Raw genomic sequence first — 15,212 nt, forward strand, 5'->3', positions numbered from 1 at the left:
ACTGGCCAGGCTATTCCACCATGGGAGGCAGTGCACACCAGATCATGGCGACACACTGGCCAAGCTATTCCACCATGGGAGGCAGTGCACACAAGATCACGGCGACACACTGTACTTAGAGGCCGTCCTTCCTCTTGCAGGCCAAGCTGGCGAATAATCGCAAGAGCCGGACTGCGACCGGGGGAGGCCGACCCCATATCCAGCCACTCACTGACCTGCAACATCGCGTGGAGCACCTCATGGGTGGCCGGGTGATTGGGCCCGTTGCATGTGGAGATGCCGACCCTGTTCTGGGCAGCAATGGTAAGGACATCACCTTTTGCACCTCTCTCGTCCCACTTGCGCATCAGATCTACATCCTTTGCCACTGTCCGACCAATGCGCTGAATGCCACCACTCATGCATCCCGCACTGACGCCCTCTCCTCACTCTAAAGCTACTCTTGTGCCTTCCTGCTTTCAGATGGTGAAGAGGAGGTCCCTGAACTTGCCAGTGACAGACCCTCCGAAGAGGAGCAGGAGGAGGAGCAAGAGGAAGGCGGCCCATCAGGGGAACCCTCAGCCGCGGCCACCCAGGCCAATGTAGGGGACACGTCTTCCCTGGAGGGCAGCGTGGCGGAAGTGTCGAAGGGGAGGGGAGCTCCTGGGACCTGTGGGCTGCAGAAAGGCGGGAGGTGGGTGGAAGCTCGGCGGCCTTCTCCCCAGAGGGGGGAAGCGTCGGAGGGGAGTCCAATTGCTGGGCCCAGCGGCCTCCAGCAACGCAGGAAGGGTCGGCCAGCTCGGCGGCCTTCTCCCCAGAGGGAGAGCCCGGCCTCCAGTCAGGAGATGCTCTTCGCCGAGGAGATGGAACGCCTCGAAGACTTGTCCGCGGACTCGGAGCGCCGGCACACGGAGCTCATGGCGGCAGTGGCACGGTTGCCTGAGTCCATCGATTCCCTCTCTAGGAGTGTGGCCAAGTTCGGGCCCTCAGAGGCCACCAGTCGGGCGGAATACCGGGCAGATCAGGCAGCGAGTCGGGCGGAATTCGGGGCAGCTCTGTCAGCGACTGGCCAGGTGATCAGTGGTGCCGTCCAGTCACTGGCTGCTCTGATGCGGTCAGTGAACAGGTCAACACGGGCACTCACTGCTGCCACACTCGCTGTGTCAGCCAGGCATCGCCAGGGCACCCGGCGCGCTGCAGCAGCACAGCGGTCTGTCCCTCGGCAGATTGATGCGCATGCTGCAGTGCTGGCCCGGGCGAGTGCCAGTGTCTCAGGCGACCAGCGAGTGCCTGCCATCCGCCAGCTTGCCGCCATTCCTCCAGCCGCCACTGCCAGTCCCCCAGTGGAGCTGCCAGGAGCTGCTGCAGCGACTGATGCTGGCCAGCCACAGCTGCAGCAATCAACAGCCGCCCGCTCGACGGCCAGACCTCGACTAGGCCGACCCCCAAGGGCATCTGCCGTCACGACATGTGCCCCTCAAGAGCCTGCCCCCAGCCTCGCAGCAGCCAATGGCCTTACTTTGAGGCGGAGCAGCAGGGCGGGCAGGGGCCACCCAAAAATGGCCAAGGCATCGCCCTAGCGGGCCAAATAGTCGAATGTGTGGCCATTTGTGTTTGTTTCTTGAGGCCGAGAATTGGATGTTTGTTTTTTGAAGGCCGATGATGTGATGTTTGTTTTTGACGAAGGCCGAGAATGACGGCCATTTTAGTTGCCCTATTTTGTTAATCCTCTCCAGGTAGTGGGAGCGAGTAATGTGTTTGAGTGTTTTTTGGGGGTTTCGTCTGTTTTTGGTTTTCATGTGGGAAGGGCCCAGAGTTTGTACAATAAACCATTTTATTTATTCACATTGTCCATGTTTGATCTTTGAAGTGTTTGTTGCCTTAACCGGCTGAGGGCTTGCGGAGCGGCTGCAATCATGTTCTATCATTGGCACAAGCCATTCCCTGACAGGTGGCCTAGAAGTGACGTTCAATAAGCCGCCGACGGGCGGCCCTTGGACCTTGTGCCTCCCTCCTGGGCTGGTACTCCTCGTCCTCGTCGTCCTCATGCTCCTCCTGCTCCTCCTCCTGAGGTGGTGGTCCAACGTGAGGTGGCAGTGCCTGAGTCCTGCGGATAGCCAGGTTGTGCAGCATGCAGCAAACGACGACGAATTGGGAGACTCAATCCTGCGAATACTGGAGGGCTCCCCCGGAGCGATCGAGACAGTGGAACCATTGCTTGAGCACGCCGATTGTTTGTTCTATGAGGTTCCTCGTCGCTTGATGGCTCTCGTTGTATGCCTCTTCAGCAGGGGTTGTGGGCGCGCGGAGCGGGGTCATGAGCCAGGTACACAAAGGATAGCCTTTGTCCCCGATAAGCCATCCTCTTGGGGGAGGCTATGCCTGGAACATGTCAGCCACAGTTGTCTGTCGCAGAATAAAGGCATCGTGGCTGCTGCCTAGAAAGCAGGCATTGACAGCTAGGATGCGCTGCCTGTGGTCACACACCAGCTGTACATTGAGGGAATGGTAGCCCTTCCGGTTGCGGTAATCCTCGGCATGCTCAAGAGGTGCCCGCAAAGCCACATGCGTGCAGTCAATGGCGCCCTGCACCATGGGGAAGCCCGCTATTCTTGCAAACCCCACTGCACGCTGCTGCTGCTTGTCCAGGGTCATGGGGAAGGAGATGAATTGATGTCTCCTTCTGAAAAGGGCTTCGGTCACCTGGCGGATGCAGTAATGCACGGCGAACTGGGAGATGTTAGCGATGTCCCCAGTAGCGGATTGGAAGGAGCCGGAGGCATAGAAGTTGAGAGCCACCATCACCTTCACTGCCACCGACAGAGACGTCCTGCGCATCAGCTGTGGCTGCAGATCTCTCTGAAGCAGCCGGCAGATGTCTGAAACCACCTCCCTTCGGAATCACAGCCTCCTAACACACATCGCGGCAGACATGGTCAGATAGGAGGTCTGCTGGCGGTATACCCTGCGTGGGTAAGGCCTCAGTTGGCGACGCCTGTTGCCCCCTCTGCGTCTAGCCAGGGCTGCCACTCTCTCACGGCGTCTGTAAGCCCTTCTGGCATAAGGCTGAAATTCAGCGTTGCCACCCAATGCAGCCCCCATTATATGCTGGCAAACACTGAGCTCTGAATGAAGGCAAAGATAATTGGTAAGCTCTGGCCTGAGCTAAAAATACCTGTCCAAGTGTTGGTCCAAACCAGTAAACTCTCCTCCTTGGTCTCTGTCCAAAAAACTGTTGCACAAGAGTGAATGCTGCAAAATGGCTGGCCTTTATACTGCTGGGTAAGTGCCCTTTAATTTGCGCTCCCCGCGGCCCGGCTGGGCTGTGTACCGTTCCACTTCACAGTCGCTCGGGCCGCCCGGCGCACAATGGGCCGGCGCGAGTGAAGTTCCGGTTCGGGGCGCACAAAAGGCGTTGGACTAGCAAATGACGTCATGATGTGCGCGCGCAGCAGGGCGCACGCTAAGACTTTGCGCCGGCGCTAAATGTGTACTGAAGTTGGGGCGAGGCGCAGGTCGCGCTGCGCCCGGCCGCTAAGCGCCTAGCGCTCGAAATCTACTCCTCCTAAGGCGCTAACGGCTGCCGCGCCCAACTGAATTTCTAGGCCATAGAAACATAGAAGATATGAGCAGGAGTAGGCCACTCAACCCCTCGAGCCTGCTCCGCCATTCAATGAGATCATGGCTGATCATCCAAATTTAGTACCCTGTCCCTGCTTTCTCCCCATATCCTTTGATCCCTTTAGCCTTAAGAAATATATCCAACTCCTTCATGAATATATTTAATGAATTGGCCTCTACTGCCTTCTGTGGTAGAGAATTCCACAGGTTCACCACTCTCTGGGTGAAGAAATTCCCCCTCATCTCTGTCCTAACTGGCTTACCCCTTATCCTTAGACTGTGACCCCTGGTTCTGGACTCCCCGGCCATTGGGAACATCCTTCCTGCATCCAGTCTGTCTAGTCCTGTTAGAATTTTATAAGTTTCAATGAGATCCCCTCTCATTCTTCTAAACTCCAGCGAGCATAAGCCCAATCGACCCAATCTCTCCTCATACGTCATTCCTGCCATCCCAGGTATCAGCCCGGTGAATCTTCGCTGCACTCCCTCCATGGCAAGAACATCCTTCCTCAGATAAGGCGACCAAAACTGCACACAATACTCAAGATGTGGTCTCACCAAGGCCCTGTACAACTGCAGCAAGACATCCTTGTTCCTGTACTCAAACCCTCTCGCTATGAAGGCCAACATACCATTTGCCTTCTTAACCGCCTGCTGCACCTGCATGCTTACCTTCAGTGACTGGTGCACAAGGACACCCAGGTCTCATTGCACTTCCCCTTCTTCCAATGTATTGCCATTCAGATAATAATCAGCCTTCCTGTTTTTGACACCAAAGTGGATAACCTCGCATTTATCCACGTTATATTACATCTGCCATGCTTCTGCCCAATCACCCAACCTGCCCAAATCATACTGGAGTTTCTCGGCATCCTCCTCACAGCACACACACCCACCCAGCTTTGTGTCATCTGCAAACTTGGAGATATTACATCTAGTTCCCTCGTCTAGATCATTAATATATATTGTGAATAGCTGGGGTCCTAAGACTGATCCCTGTGGTACCCCACTAGTCACTGCCTGCCACTCGGAAAAAGGCCATTCCACCCATCCAGTGCTCTCTGTCTGGAATCCATGGACTCCAATTGTCCCGCAACACCACCAGCACAAGTTAATTAATTCCTCTGAGGGCCATTAAGTTCTTTCCTTCACCTCAATTGAACAAAAAAGGCAACCTGTGCTATTAGTATCTTTATAACTCTCAATTCCCTTTTTCAACAGGGATCCATTCATATATACTTCCAGAGCAGAAGTAACGTCCAAAGGAAGCCATAAGAATATATTTGCATTCAAATGAGGAGCATTGAATAAGTATAACTAGGAGCGAGCTTCATCCAGTTTGAGTTGCCAGGATCCTAGGATGTATCTAACTTTCCAAAATATTATGCATTAGTAAAATGTGCCATAATTCCCTCAAACTGGAAGGTTGAAATATTTCCTGTAAATAGATCTATAATTCCAAGCAAATTTGCAATTTACCATTTCTTTTATCAACAAATACTAATAATCTATTTTGATCTCTAAACACCTCCATTCTATTGCTTATTTAATTTCCCTGCAGTGCAAATGGTACTTTTCAGCATCAGTGTACTACTGGATTAACTTGTTGATCAGTTGTTCTTTGATGTTGCTCTGGAAAAAAAATCCAGTTTTTGAAATAGGTCCTTGTGTTACTGTGTGGTGCATACCATGTGTCACTTTGATAATGCACTGCATATTTTTTTTTACTAGATTTGAGTTTAGCACAAGACTCAGATCTAAAATTGTCCATCTTCTGGTACCACTTAAATTAGGCCTTATATCTCAAAGCACTTCATACTGTTAATTACTTTTGAAGTGCGGTGACTTGCTATGTAGACAAATTTGGCATCTATTGTATGCGAGCAGTATCACAGAAATAGCAACACGACCAATGATCAGTTCATCTGCTTTTTAGTGGTATTTGTTAATGGAGGAATGTTGGCTCGGAATCCTGGGGTTCCTTGCCCTTTTCGAATAATACTCTAAAATCTTTAATGTCCACTGCAAACAAAGGACAATGTGACACTGGCAACACATCCTCCTTTCCCTGAAATGTTGTAATTGAGTATCCTATTACTTTTATCATGCTGTAACATAGTTCTAGTCTATAATCACTTATATTTGCTCTTAGACATTGTCATTTATGCGTCTACATATAATTTAAATACGTTTGCTACAGTCACTATTAGCAGTGTTCAATCTTTAATTTTCTTGATTTGAAGCTATTTATACGAGTAAAATTCCTCAAGTGACTTTACTTTCATAGCATCCATTTGATTTTGCCTGTTCTATGATTTGCATCATCTTGAATAGTGGTTATATTTGCCACATTTTAGGCATGTTTTCTCTTAAGCTGGGCAATGTTTGGGACTATACTGCATTCCATACTGTCAACAGAATTCTTTATTTTCTTTGTCTCGTTTATTTCTTACAGGTCACATTTCAGATTGTTCCTTTAATGGCCAGAAATTCAGCTTGGAGGCTTCATGCGGGCGCAAGCCCCCGACCTGGACTTACATAGCGTGCCTGTCGTTGTGCTGTGGGGCCGCGTGGGATTCCAATCCTGGGCCTCCTCCAGCTGCCGGTGTGCAGTGCTCGCGTATCCCAGCGGCGAAGTTAGTTCGCAGCGTCCCCTGGGATCACGTGGGCCATGGGAACCAATCGGAGCAGGGAATCTCCATTCATAGATTTGACAGGAAGACCTGTCAAATCTATGAATAGAGATCGGCCCCAAAACCTAAGTAAAACTTCAAATAATTTTTTTTTTTTAAATCACATTTTAAAAATCACTATAAATTACATAAATTAACTATTTTAAACAAAACTTTAAATTTTTGAAATGTTAATTAAAGTTTTTAACGGGGCTAAAAATAAACTTACGTTTCTTTAAAGTATTTTAAAAAGATAAACCTGTGGAAAAAATGTTTCAATTTTACTTACCTCTTACCTTGTTAAAAGCAGGCCTTGCGACTGCTTTTTTCACATGCAGCTGCTGGAGACTTATCCACACGGGGAAACCTGTAAAGAAATCGGAAGTTCCAGGCGTACGCGCTGCCTCTCTGGCACATGCGTTTGACCTGTGAATCCCTTCCTTCAAGGGAACGGAAGTTCTGGTTTCCAGCGCATGCGCAGTGCATGCACAAAACCGGCACTTTTGTTGGCCCTACGCATGAGTACACAGCGCATACTCACCCATGGGGACCCGAATTTCTGGCCCAATGTTTTTTTAATCTTGATCTTGAATACAGGGGCCAAATGGTTCAATTTTGCTCACTGCACAGATCTTTGCCCTGCACCTTTTGTTTCTGATTTCCTAAATATCTGTTTTGCTTTAACTAAGGTCAAGTATTTTTTCTTTTCTCTGAGGGAATATTATCAATTTGGGCTATATTTTCTGCCCATTGACTATGAACTAGCAAAAAATACACCACTAATCTATAAGGCACCTTACAAGATGTACTCATCTTTATCAGTGATTCTGTCAGCTTACCAAGTACAGTTTTTACTATGAATTCTTAATGCAGTTACATGCTAATCAAAAGCTTCTACCATTTTCTGCATACATGTGAAAGATCTATGCCTTTTATACATCACATTTTATTTTAGATATTGCTATCTCTCAAACATGTTCATTATTACATCCAGAATCAGATTGCCTCTTCCCCAAAGTTGCAATTCTAATGATGCTTAATTTTCTCTTTTTTAATCTACTCCAATAATAATGCCATTTGAACCTTTCTGTTTTCAGGAGAGTGATCTCATCCTTCATGATTGTGACCCTTTTTGAATGAGTGGAAAGGTTTCCAGGAATGATTCTTGATCAACTTACCCAAGGGCATTCTTGACAGTTATTCATAAGCATCTTCCAGTGGGAGATTTTCTTCCACCAGGTAACCCAGCCAAGACTTCAAAACTCTTAAATACGAATACAAATACCAATATATTACAATCACAATTGGAAGGCATGAGCTTAGTAGTGAAATGAGCCAGAACACTGCCCTTTCACTTCTAAAACCTGAGTTCATATCCAGCCTAGGCTGATGAGGCAACAATCTCCAATCTTTTAGATGTATTGGTCCAGTGTGAAATAAGAATAGTCGTCTGAACCTAGTTCCTAGTGGCCATGGATCCACTGCTTCTCATTTGGCAATTTCACTCACTGAAGCCACTGGATGGCTGGTTAGGGACATTGAAAATATTGCACAGATGTATGGGGTATTCCTCTATGGGTGGGGCTAAGGTACATTATTGGGGTAGAGTTGAGATAATTTACCTGATATAGGAGTGCATACCAATTTTTTTAAGTCCATATTCATTCCAGTCTTATACCTTCTGGACAATCTTATCCTAATTATTTTTAATAAATTGCTTTGATGAGAAAGGCATTATTTTAGTCAAATGCTGTCATTCTCTATCTCAGTGAATTTAGACTACAAAATCCTAAGGGACTTAAACAAATGAAAAACTGTCTTTTAAGTCAGAACAAATGAATTGCTGTTGTTTCTGATTTCCAGCAAAAATGCATCTTGAAAGTGAAATATGAAGACCCACTCTTAATGGTCAAGTGACAAAGTCAAAAGTTTTGTATAATTATGAATAAGTTTAAGACAATATTGTCAATTCTTTTCTCAAATGTCGTTGAAATTCGGGTCGGGGGCTTCCCACAGGTGCAAGCCCCCGACCTGCACTTACCTAGCGCACCGGCCGTTGAGCCGTGGGCCCGCGTGGGATTCTGATCCTGGGCCTCCTTCAACTGCCGGCACGCAGTGCTTTCGTATCCCAGGGGCGCAGTTAGTTCAATGCGTCCCCTGGGATCACGTGGGCCATGGAGAGCCAATGGTAGCAGGGAATGCTTCATTCATAAGTTTGACAGGAAGAGCTGTCAAACCTATAAATACTGTAAGCCCCAAAAATCACTAAAATTTCAAATAATTTTATTTTAAAAATCACATTTTTAAAATAACTATAAATTACATGAAATAACTATTTAAACAATAATTTAAATTAAAAAAAAAATTAATTACATTTTCTAACGGGCTAAAAATAAACTTACCTTTCTTTAAAGTATTTAAAAATAATAAACCTGTGGAAAAAATGTTTTGATTTTAATTAATTCATCACTTACCTTGTTAAAAGCAGGCCTTGCGCCTGCTTTTTAAAAGTGTAACTGTTGGAGACTTACCCTCCCGGAGAAACCTGCAAAAAAAACGTAAGTTCAATCCGCACGCGGTGCCTCTCCGGCGCACGCGTTCGACCACTGAACCCCTTCTTTTAGGGGAACGGAAGTGCCGGTTTCCCGCGCATGCGCAGTGCATGCACAAAACCGGCACTTTCGTTGGGCCTACGCGTGAGTACCCCTTGCGTACTCACGCGTTGGGACCCGAATTCCTTTTCTGCCAAATGTGTAATATTTGACTTTATTGTAGTATCAAAATCGCTATTGATCGGGGCCTTGCAGCTGCTACATGGGCCTACTGCTACCTTCTGCCATGTGGTCCCGGGGAGTGGCAGTAAGAGGGATGAATGAGAGAGAAATGGGATGGATAGCAATGCTTTGCCTGAAGCCAGTGAGTGCATGGGGCAGGTAGCTGGCAGTAGTCCCAGCAAGGATAGAAGAGGGAAATCCAGGTCAAGGCAGGGAGGTGGCGGTAGATTTACTTCCCCATTTTCCCACAGTTTCCTCAGTTATCCTGTCCAATTTGTAGTGGGATAGCGGAGGAAAATCCAACCCATAGGATCCCCATTAGGCCATAGTGCAGGATTCAGCAGTTTTTGAACTGTTAAGAAATCAAAATTTATATCATTCCTCTAAAGTTTTTTAATAGCTTGTTTCATTAGTGCTTTTGTCATTTCTCCCTTGGATCTGTGTGAACTATTGATTAGTTTTCACACCTTTACTTTAATAATTGATGTTGAAAGTTAATGTATTGGTTATTTAAGCTCCGAGCAGTAACAGCAGACACAGTCTATCCAGCTTTTTAATGTTTTCTGCTGTGAATTGTGGGTTTGGTGAATCACAATTATGGCACTGTTTCTGTTTTTCCTTGACTAAAATGTACCATTTTGTAAGAACATCACAAATCATGGAAATATACACTTTGATTTAGATATCTGATTCATTTTTTAATGCGCAATGTAAAATTAAAGTAAAGAACATTTTAACTGCTTAATAAGATACTGTCCTTGGTGACAATTAACAAACGTAGTCACATTCACCACAGATTACTATGTGACAAAAATATGTATTTTTGTCTTATTTTATTAAGTAGCTGTTCCTTTAAATCCATTCTCTGTACAGAAGTAGTTAAAAAAATAACTGCAGTTCAGATCCCTGAACCAAGCTTATTTTGATACATATGTTGCAAGGTCAGTTCAAACTGGCTCTCAAGCGGTAAGCTTAAGGGGAGGAAGCACTGTGATCTGTTCGGTTTAATGCGTGACAGCCAATTATTTTGAATCTGACTGTCAGTTATGAAAAATAGAAAAAACCTTGACAACCAGTGAACGGGTAGTTCATGCCCTCTCCAAGCTCATCTTGTACATGAGACCCACCTCCTGCTCCCTCAACCTTATTCACACACAACTGCTGACCACACAACTTCCACTCCTCGCTCCCATGTTAGTTGATATCGTTAACGGTTCCCTCTCCTCAGGTACGGTCCACCTTCCCTTCAAACCTGCCATCATCACCCTTCTACAAACCTGTCCTTGACCTTCGTAGCGAGAGGGTTCGAGTACAAGAACAAGGATGTCTTGCTGCAGTTGTGCAGGGCATTGGTGAGACCGCACCTTGAGTATTCTGTGCAGTTTTGGTCGCCTTACCTGAGGAAGGATGTTCTTGCCATGGAAGGAGTGCAGCGAAGATTCACCAGGCTGATACCTGGGATGGCAGGAATGACGTATGAGGAGAGATTGGGTCGATTGGGCTTGTACTCACTGGAGTTTAGAAGAATGAGAGGGGATCTCATCGAAACTTATAAAATTCTAACAGGACTAGACAGGCTAGATGTTGGAAGGATGTTCCTGATGGTCGGAGAGTCCAGAACCAGGGGTCACAGTCTAAGGATAAGGGTTAAGCCATTTAGGACAGAGATGAGGAGGAATTTCTTCACCCAGAGAGTGGTGAACCTGTGGAATTCTCTGCCAAAGAAGGCCGTAGAGGCCAATTCATTAAATATATTCAAGAAGGAGTTGGATATATTTCTTAAGGCTAAAGGGATCAAGGGATATGGAGAGAAGGCAGGGACAGGGTACTGAATTTGGATGATCAGCCATGATCTCATTGAATGGCGGAGCAGGCTCGAGGGGCCGAATGGCCTACTCCTGCTCCTATCTTCTATGTTTCTATGTTTGACCCCTCTGTCCTTGCAAACTACCAACCCATTTCCCTTTCCTCTCCAATGTGTTGTCACCTCCCAAATCTGTGCCCATCTTTCCTGCAACTCTAGGTTTGAATCCTTCCAATCAGGTTTCTGCCCCTGCCACAGTACTGAAACAGTCCTTAGCAAAGATATGAATGACATCCTATGTGACTGTGACCATTGTAAGCTAACCCTCCTCATCCTTCTTGACCTGTCTGCAGCCTTTGATATTGTCCTCCTCCAATGTCTATACTCCGTCATCCAGCTGGGTGGGACTGCGCTCATCTGGTTCCATTCTTGTCTATCTAGTCGCCGCCAGAGAATTACCTGAAATGGCTTCTCTTCCCGCTTCTGCACTGTTACCTCTGGAGCCTCCAAGGATCTATAGTTGGCCCCTCCTATTTTTCATCTACATGCTGTCCCTCAGTGACATCGTCCGAAAACACAATGTCAGGTTCCACATATACGCTGATGATATCCAGTGCTACCTCATTACCACCTCTCTCCACCTCTCCACTGTCTCTGATATGTCACACTGCTTGTCTGACATCCAGCACTGGATGAGCAGAAATGTCTCCAACTAAATAGTGGGAAGGCCAAAGCCAATGTCTTCAGATCCCACCATAAAGTCAATTCCCTAGCCACTGATTCTATTCCTCTTCCTGGCAATTGTCTGAGGCTGAACCAGACTGTTTGCAACCTTGGTGTCGTATTTGACCAGGAGATGATCTTCCAACCACATATCAGCTCCATCACCAAGATCACCTACTTCCACCTCCGTAACATCGCCCGTCTCCACTCTTGCCTCAGCTCATCTGCTGCTGAAGCCCTCATCCTTGCCTTTGTTACCTCTAGACATGACTATTCCAGTGCTCTCCTGGCCGGCCTCACACCCTCCATCAACTTGAGCTCATCCAAAACTCTGCTGCAAGTATCTTAACTTGCACCAAGTCCCATTCACCCATCACCCCTGGGCTCACTGACCAATGCTTTGTCTTCATTTAAATATTTTTTAAGGATAGTGAGGTTTGTGCATGAGAGCAGCGTGAGCTTCCTGCTGCCCCAGGGCTGCCAGGTTTGAAAATGCTGGGTGGCAAACTACCAGTGCAGTTCAGACACTCGGCCGTGGCTGTGCCACCATTATATCCTTAAATTTCCACCCCATGAAATTGCTGTTTGTATTAACCTGTATTTTCTTTTTTCAGGTGCTGGTGGACCTACTTTGTATTTACTAATGCCATATTAGTAGATAAACCCTGACTGCATTTATGATATTCCTCCGCCTGCTATTACAGCATCGATATCAACACATGTATCTTAAATGCAGGCTCAAGAGGCCAAATGGCCTACTCCTGCTCCTATTTCTTATGTTCTAAATAGTTTTAACATTTCCCCTAAAATAATAGACAGAGGAATGCCATATGAGTGGAGTAAGTATTGATGGATAATATCTAGGTTCTGATTTTATAATTGGCAAATGTAAAATGCTTGCTATTTTAGGGAAGTATTTTAAGTAGTAACCTAACAACATTAGCAATGCAAAGAGATGGTTTGCATTTGAATTCCTATTGAAGTGATCTTTAGCCATCTTTTGGACCTGATTGGAAAATGCATTGGGAAGGAAGGCACCTGTGGCTGCAAACAGAAAAATAAATACAAATACTACCTGAAGGTTTGGTTAGGCAAGTTAATGGTAAACAAAGTGAATATGGCTTGCTGCAGATTAAGATTTTGTAACATCATTGTAGCAATGTGTTGGAAACTACAAGTGAACAATTCCTATAATTTTCCATCCACCGAAAATCGTGTACCCAAATGACCAAAACTTGTTCCTGGAGGATGCGGGTCCCTGCTGGTGACATCCCTGATTATCTGCAGCCTTCAACTTGCCTCCACCTCCTTCAGGCATGCTACAATGCTCATCGATGGCTAAGGCACAATGCAGCAGCAAGTGCGGTCACCCTTCTTGCAACCACCACATGCAACACCACCTTAACCTCAGCAGACAGGAGGTCAGGTAAATTGCTGTCCTGTCATTTTTCTGCAGACTTATTCCTGTGCCCTAGGTTTCCTTTCCATTCATTTTTGCCTGTTGTAGAATGATACATTACAGAAGGAGACCATTCGATCCATCATGCCCGTGCCTGTTGTCTCTTAGTCTTCTGCTTATTCAGCCTTGCAAAAGTCTCCCCTTGTCCAGTCTCTTCCCACCTACATCCGTGACTCTTCGGACGCCCTCCGCCACTTTAACAGTTTCCAGTTTCCTGGCCCCAAACGCTTCCTTTTCACCATGGACGTACAATCCCTCTACACCTCCATCCCCCACCCGGATGGCCTGAGGGCGCTCCGCTTCTTCCTTGAACAGAGGCCCGACCAGTCCCCATCCACCACCCTCCTCCGCCTGGCTGAACTTGTTCTCACATTGAACAACTTCTGCTTTAACTCCACTCATTTCCTCCAAATCAAAGGTGTTGCCATGGGTACCCGCATGGGTCCTAGCTATGCCTGCCTTTTTGTGGGCTATGTGGAACAATCTTTGTTCCAGTCCTACTCGGGTCCCCTCCCTCACCTCTTTTTCCGATACATTGATGACTGTATCGGTGCCGTTTCCTGCTCTCGTCCCGAACTTGACAATTTCATTCACTTTGCCTCCAATTTCCACCCTTCCCTCACCTTCACATGGTCCATCTCTGACACTTCCCTTCCCTTCCTCGACTTCTCCATCTCCATCTCTGGGGATAGGTTATCGACCAATATTCACTACAAGCCCACTGACTCCCACAGCTACCTGGACTACACTTCCTCCCACCCCGCTTCCTGTAAGGACTCCATTCCATTCTCCCAGTTTCTCCGTCTCCGCCGTATCTGCTCCGACGATGCCACCTTCCACACCAGTGCTTCAGACATGTCTTCCTTTTTCCGCAACCGAGGATTCCCCTCTACCGTGGTTGACACTGCCCTTGACCGTGTCAGTTCTATCTCCCGCACTTCTGCCCTCACCCCTGTCCCTCCCTCCCGGAACCACGATAGGGTTCCCCTTGTCCTTACCTTTCACCCCACCAGCCTCCACATTCAACGGATCACCCTCCGGCATTTCCGCTACCTCCAAAGTGATCCCACCACCAAACGTATCTTCCCCTCCCCTCCCCTTTCAGCATTCCGCAGGGACCGCTCCCTCCGAGACACCCTAGTCCACTCCTCTATCACCCCAAACAGCCCTTGACCTTCGCCTGGCATCTTCCCGTGCCAGCGGAGGAGATGTAACACCTGCCTCTATACCTCCCCCCTTCCCACTGTCCAGGGCCCCAAACACCCCTTCCAGGTGAAACAGCGATTTACTTGTACTTCTCGCAATCTAGTATACTGTATTCGCTGCTCACGATGCAGTCTCCTCTACATTGGGGAGACCAAACACAGATTGGGTGACTGCTTTGCGGAACACCTCCGTTCAGTCCGCAAGGGTGACCCCGAGCTTCTGGTCGCCTGTCATTTTAATTCACCGCTCCATTCCCACTCGGACCTCACCGTCCTTGGCCTCTTGTATTGTTCCACGGAAGCTCAACGTAAACTCGAGGGACAGCACCTCATCTTCCGATTAGGCACTCTGCAGCCTTAGAGTCATAGAGTCATAGAGTAATACAGCACGGATAGAGGCCCTTCGGCCCATCGTGTCCGCACCGGCCATCAAGCCCTGTCTAATCTAATCCCATATTCCAGCATTTGGTCCGTAGCCTTGTATGCTATGGCATTTCAAGTGCTCATCCAAATGCTTCTTAAATGTTGTGAGGGTTCCTGCCTCCACAATCCTTTCAGGCAGTGAGTTCCAGACTCCAACCACCCTCTGGGTGAAAAAGTTCTTTCTCAAATCCCCTCTAAACCGCCCGCCCTTTACCTTGAATCTATGCCCCCTAGTTATTGGCCCCTCTACTAAGGGAAAAAGCTCCTCAGCATCCATCCTATCTATGCCCCTCATAATTTTGTACACCTCAATCATGTCCCCCCTCAGCCTCCTCTGCTCCAAGGAAAACAAACCCAATCTGCCCAGTCTCTCTTCATAGCTGAAGCGCTCCAGCCCTGGTAACATCCTGGTGAACCTCCTCTGCACCCTCTCTAACGCGATCACATCCTTCCTGTAGTGTGGCGACCAGAACTGCACACAGTATTCCAGCTGTGGCCTAACCAGTGTTTTATACAGCTCCATCATAACCTCCTTGCTCTTATATTCAATGC

This window comes from Somniosus microcephalus, chromosome 2, assembly GCF_052327205.1.
Source record: "Somniosus microcephalus isolate GS21.2 chromosome 2, FLI_Smic_1.0, whole genome shotgun sequence".
NCBI classification, from domain to species: Eukaryota; Metazoa; Chordata; class Chondrichthyes; order Squaliformes; family Somniosidae; genus Somniosus; species Somniosus microcephalus.